Raw genomic sequence first — 6000 nt, 5'->3', positions numbered from 1 at the left:
GGCAGAGAGGTGCAAGGAGAAGGCAGGACCATGCACTCACCTGGCTTCAGCACCAGCCCACAAAGCAGACCATTTTCACAAGGAGGAGCAAACTGCACAATATTAGAGGATGATACTGCTCATGCAGTCCCCTCTTCACTGGCCCGCTCAGGGAGGATTTGTGCCAATGTGAGGCATCTGAGCCTCCCTTGGGACAGTGCATCTATGGGACCACCCCAAGACCAGGCCTACATTTGACCCCCAGTCCTACAGTTTTATAGGGTGAACTGGAGAAGCATCCAAAAATGGGTAACATATTTTCTTGAACTTTCTTTGGAATGATAAACTAAATTGAGAGTGGCTCATTCTTATGGCAAGTGAAATTGAACACCTTTAGACTAGGAGATTCCTCGAATAATGACTTTAAAAAAAGTTATAAACCAGAAATGAACCCAAACTTACCTTTCTGGTGTCCCACCACCACTTCCTCCAAGAGAGAATCCCTTTGAAAGGGATTCTGAAGGGCAGCAGCTGGCTACGGAATCCCCCCCATCTGCATGGCTCCATAATATCTCCACTGCTTAATATTATTCAGAGATAAACAATAGAAATACCTGAAATAGACACCTTAGAAGCCTAGTGATTTATTTCCACTCCCTTTAAAAAACTTTTTTTTATTATTATTATTTTCTATTTGAAAATACCAACCCTAACCTATCTTGGAACTTCACATCTGAGTTAGGGTGGCTCTGGAGTACCATGTGACTCTAAGGCCTCTATCTCTAGGTTTGTAGCAGAAGCCAAAGAGAAATTAAAGAAAAAAGAAATACAATGGAAAAATAATGAGTGTTCATTTAATCTGATCATAGTATTTTCTCAGGTGACTAAACAATCATTTGACAACCTATTTGGATTAGTGTTGAATTTGTTCTCTGTTAAGACAAATACCAGTTGGAGGCTAACTGGACCTCTGGAGTGTAAAGCTTCCCCCTATCTCTGCTGCTTGCTCCAGTTATTTATCAGGTCAATAGGTGTGCACAGATTCCAGGAAAACTGAACAGAGAAACAAAATTAGCAAGAAGACAAACAGAACTGGAGAAGCTGGTTCGTGCTTCAACTCCTACTTGGTTGTTGGGAAGTTTCTGTTTAGCTAACTCGCTTCTTAAAGATGCGGAGTGCAAACTACAAGGGTCCCAGCTGAGTACAAAATGGCACTAGGGTCAGCTAGCTGGAGTGAAAGACATGCAACGTTGCTTAGGCATTTTCCTTAGGAAAGAAGAAATTGAAAGAGAACAGTAGTAATTTCAGCACTGGTGAAAGTTGCCCAAAGCAGCTGCAGACACCAAAATACTCATTTATCCCGAGAATATATAAAGCACCAGCAGCCCCAACACAAGCCTCCACACATTACTTTGCAAATCTGACCCACTTCTAAGTCCCTTTAGTCTTCGGCCTCTCAGGGCTTGTCTTTATTGCAGCACAGTTAGCAAAGTGGAATTAGCCTAGTTTGAAAACAGCATGGGAGTTGCACTCATTGGATCAGCAAAGTGACCAGATTAGCCGTAGATGAGTTGTTGTAACTGTTGCAGCCCCTCTGCATTATTAGCTGGCATGTGTCATATGTCTGGTGACAGCGGAGAAGGAGATGGACACACACCTGCCTGCTTGGTTAGATTTATCGCTCTGACTGCTAAACTGAAATTAAACAGGAAAATGAGGCTTTGCAGTGGGAAAAGTACAGAGTCCCCTGAACATTTAAAAGGGCAGGACATCACAGAGTGGAGCATCAACTGCTTGGGAACTTCAACCACCAACTCCCTCTCCTCCCACAGGCCAGAGAAGTGGTGCCTTAAGCTTGAGCTAACTCAAGGTACAGATTTTTGTGTTTGGACAGGAATCGAGTTAGGGATAACACTTGAGTTAGGACTTGAGCTAACTGTGCTGTGAAGACACATCCTCCACTGAGAGCGCCACCAATGCTGCCAGGTGTGGCTGCTGTATTTGAGATTGACATCTGTCCATTTAGAACTGGACTGAGACCACTAAACTCACTTCACATAGATCACCCACAGGAAGCAGATGGAAACAACTTTTATGTACCAACCTGCTCTGGCTTGACTGCATTGCACCTACTTGCCTGAGCAAGACTCCTCTTGTAGGGCAGAGCTTTACAGGATCAAGCTCCTAAGTATTCCTGTGTTATTTGGTGGCAGATTTATAGCCATGTTACAGAACACTAGCTTCTCATTTCTCTGTCTTGGTGGAATTTTTTTCCTCTGTTTGTTCACCTCAGGTTGAGAGTTTTCAATATTTAAAAATAAATAATTAAATCGGTTTCAGTAAATGAAATACAACTAAAGTATGAAAGCCAAACATCTCCACTTTTATTTACCTGCCAGGCAACTGTTCTTGTAGTTTACTTGTTCATTTGGATGGGGCTCATTGGCAGGAAGTTTTCCTTGAAAACACAAATTGTAACACAAATTGTTACAGCCAAGGTATTAGTTGGTATCATTACCAGCTGAAATGAACTCCATAACAACAACAAAGAGGGTAATCTTTTCTCTGTTAAATATTGCTCACTTTGTAAGCTTGTCTCATTAGCCCTACTACCCCTTTCCTTTTGCTCATCAGGACCTCAAGAAAAAAATGAACAAATTTATCAAGCAATGAGGTAGGCCCTTTAGCACCAATGAAATCCAGGATGTGTTGGCATTCCTCCCCCTACCCACCCCCGAAAAAGCAGTCCTATTTTTCCAAGGCATTTTTTGGACTCCATATTCCAGATCCTCATTTTGTAAATCAGCTTAGTTTTATTGACACCGAAAGAGCCCATTTGTACCAGTTAAGGATCTGTCCCCCATGTAGCAGAGATATCCCACTGTGCTACAGGAAATCTTTGTTAACTGGCAGAGAACACATCATCCACACGTAGCATTGCATCAGAAGAGGGACTTTTGTGTAACGGATGCTATAATTAGCTGGAGGACTTAAGTCACCATTACTGATGCCTGGAGGTTCATTGGATAGTTCACAACAGTAGTTCTGTAAAGGGTTCACTCAATGCATGTACAAGCAGCTCAATCTACTTACAGTTCTGTAGACTAGGAACATGCTGCTTTAATGAACTACGTAAAGTTGGAAGGAAAAAAAAACATACACTAACTAAACTGGAAGTAAGGAAGAGGTGAAGTATGGCTCCAATCCATAATATTCTGAGTAACCCAATTAACCCCTTGATGACCATATTACTACAAGTAGTTTTTCCTACAGTAAGAACAGTGATGAATTTAATCCAGAGTTTCCTACCGGGAACATAAGAGTTACCGTATTGGATCGACCCACAATCCATCTTGTGCTGTATCCGGCCTTCTTCCTCTGAAGTATCTGGTGCTGGACATGCGCAAAGTAGACAGATGTTGTGCCTGCCCCAGACAGTTTACAGTCAAACACCGTAAGCTCTTCAGTGCAAGGCCTGTCTATTTGTGCAGCACCTAGCACAACAGCATCCTCATCAATAAATGGCACACCTAGATGCTGCTGCAATCTAAATAAATAAGAATGGGGGATAGTTTGGCTCCCATAGGAGCCTCCTTGTAACCCTTAATAGTTCGAGATTGGTGTAAGCATATTATATCTACCTTCTAAAAGCTTTTTTGTTAGTATTTACTATAATTACTAGTAATGGAATGCTCCAATCCTAAATATATGAACTAAATACATAGGCTTGTGTCCATATTGACTGTCTTTGCCATAAGTATCACTGTGGAAAATGCAGCTGCTCTGTTATGCTGTATGCTGACCTGGTTATTGGATATTTACTGTAGGAGTATGTTGGTTTAATGCAATAGGGGTATTTGTAATGAAAAAGCAGCAGGAAGAGAAGAAGAATGGCTCAAGATTAGGCACACATCCCCTCCAGTAGTCATTTGAGGGTTGTTAAGAGACAACGCCCACACTAGAAAACTCTTCAAAACTATCTCCTGACTCCAACCAACTTACAGAGCTGATTTTGACAAGCAGGGCCGAGACCTGGGAACCAGCGGATCAGAAGGACTGTAGCCATTTAAAGAGACTCCCTCAAGAGGGGGTTAGCTATTTGAGGGGGAACCAATCTGACACAGACACCCACTGGGGTGTCTGAAGAAGCTAGGCTTGGCCATGTCACCGATGAGGGATGAAGGATGAAATGTGCATGCAGACTTTTTATCTTTTAAAATCCATTTTCTTTAAATGCTTTCTTCTTACTAGTAAGCACTTTGGTCACAGACTCAGAGGGAAGAACAGCAGATGCCAAACCTAGTCAGACCTGCTAGATAAGAACAGTTGATTCACGGGGTATAGTGGCCCAGCAGGGCCTGGTCTAAGAGGGGAGAATCCCACCCGAAAAGGTGAAGGCACGAAGATTGGCACCTGAGGGAGTGCACTCAGACACCAGGAGGGAAGCAGAGGTGCAGCCAGCTCTGACAGTGACAGACACTTTTCTAGTCCTTTCTCAGAATTCTGCATCCTTTTTGCCAAAATATTCATTTTCCAGCTTCCTTTTCAAAGGTAAATGTTTGTCTTTACGGGTGGGAAGGGTCTGCCATCTTGGGGAAGTTGTGGTTTCATGAGTTGGACAATGGCTTCTTCCAGTGATGTGACAGTTTGAAGAACAGTCACAATGCCACCTCTTCATTCAGCTGGTCAAAGGATTTTGCCTCCCACAATGAATTAGGAAAAAAAAAAAAAGCTGGCAGATAGATTATTGTGATTATCTTAACGGCAAGTGTTTAAATCTCATTGTCACTGAAGTGCCTTGCCCGGATTCCTTGCCACAGCCATAAAGCCCGTGCACCTAGGATCTTGCTTGGGCTGACATCTTCTTAGTCTGATGGTAACATCCATTGTTCACGATTTTGTGAGAGCAGCGCAGCGCGCGATGATAATATATACCACAGTGACATACACTGCTCGTGTTAAAGATACATGGCTTGCCATCTGCTCCTCTTCTATTTTATGGTCTTTAAATTGCACTGTAATAATTGCCTGGCTGTCATTCTGGAAGGAGAAATGGGCAGTACAAGTTCTGCCAGCTAGCAAGACATAGGTGGAGAAAGCATTCAGGCAGTAAGCTTGAGACTAATTTTAATATTAAGTCTTGGGGGGAGGGAGAGTGAAGAGGGTATCACATGGGTAATCCAGGAAGAAGGATATTTTCTAGCAGCCTCCAACCTTCACTTCAGTTTTTGTTCTTTTTTACCACAATACAGAAGAAAACTATTTGAGAATATACTAGTGACAGCAGCCCTGCAATGGCCTCCTCTATAGGTCACCTTGTCCATCTTGATTATCAAAGGGTCTGATTTCCCTCTCTGCCCATACCCCATGGGAAAGAGCTCTGGAGAAGGAAAAACTGTTAAGGATACCCTCATAAAATGGGGGGTTGGGAGAGCCCCGTTTGTCTCCCTCTCACACCTACACTAGATGATAGGGCCCACCAAAAACTCTTTGGATCACAAGGACCCACTAGAGGCTAGAGTCACTCCTGCAGAGGAGTGATGCCAGCTTTAGCCCCACTGACTGGACCCCACACTGGCCCCTGAAAGCATGGCTCCCCCTGCCAAAGCTGCATACAGATGTAAAGGCAGATCCTTGCCATGGAGGGGTTCTGTAGGAAAGGTAACATAATGCAGACGGGATCTTTTCCTTTTAAACTCCTCGGGGCCAGAGAGTTGGACGCACAGAGAAGCCTCCAGAAGTCCAAAGGAAAGGAGGAGACAGTGCTGCAGATGCAGCTACATGTTCTTTCTATGCAGATGGGTGGGGTGGAAGAGCCATATAGCCATGGTACCCTTTGTATGCAGATCTGGAGGGCACAGTCCCACTCTATGAAATATGTGATATAAGTAGCTGCTCTACAAAGGCAGATAAACATGGGAGGGCAGGTGGCCAAGAGAGCAAGAATGTAGGGGCTTTATGAGAGCAAAGTATTAGTCAAGAAATGAGTCAAGTCAAGGTGAATGAGCTGGGAGAAGCCAA

The 6000-nt window shown here is 43.5% G+C and overlaps 1 long non-coding RNA gene across 2 annotated transcripts in view; it reads right to left on the bottom strand.

Moving 5' to 3' along the window:
* Positions 1–446: 446 nt before the first annotated feature.
* Positions 447–6000, bottom strand: part of LOC122455422 — a 62959-nt gene continuing 57405 nt past the window's right edge. Inside the window, exons 2-4 of one of the 2 annotated variants that reach the window (XR_006274727.1) lie at positions 2372–2437; positions 2084–2267; positions 447–593 (exon numbers count right to left, since the gene is read on the bottom strand). This is a non-coding gene — a long non-coding RNA (uncharacterized LOC122455422). Of the gene's footprint in view, positions 594–2083; positions 2438–6000 lie in introns of both variants that reach the window. The other variant, XR_006274726.1, reaches the window with a different exon arrangement.

The sequence above is a fragment of the Dermochelys coriacea genome, chromosome 10 (assembly GCF_009764565.3).
Source record: "Dermochelys coriacea isolate rDerCor1 chromosome 10, rDerCor1.pri.v4, whole genome shotgun sequence".
Lineage (NCBI taxonomy): Eukaryota > Metazoa > Chordata > Testudines > Dermochelyidae > Dermochelys > Dermochelys coriacea.
This window is presented reverse-complemented; position numbering and strand designations above follow the sequence as displayed.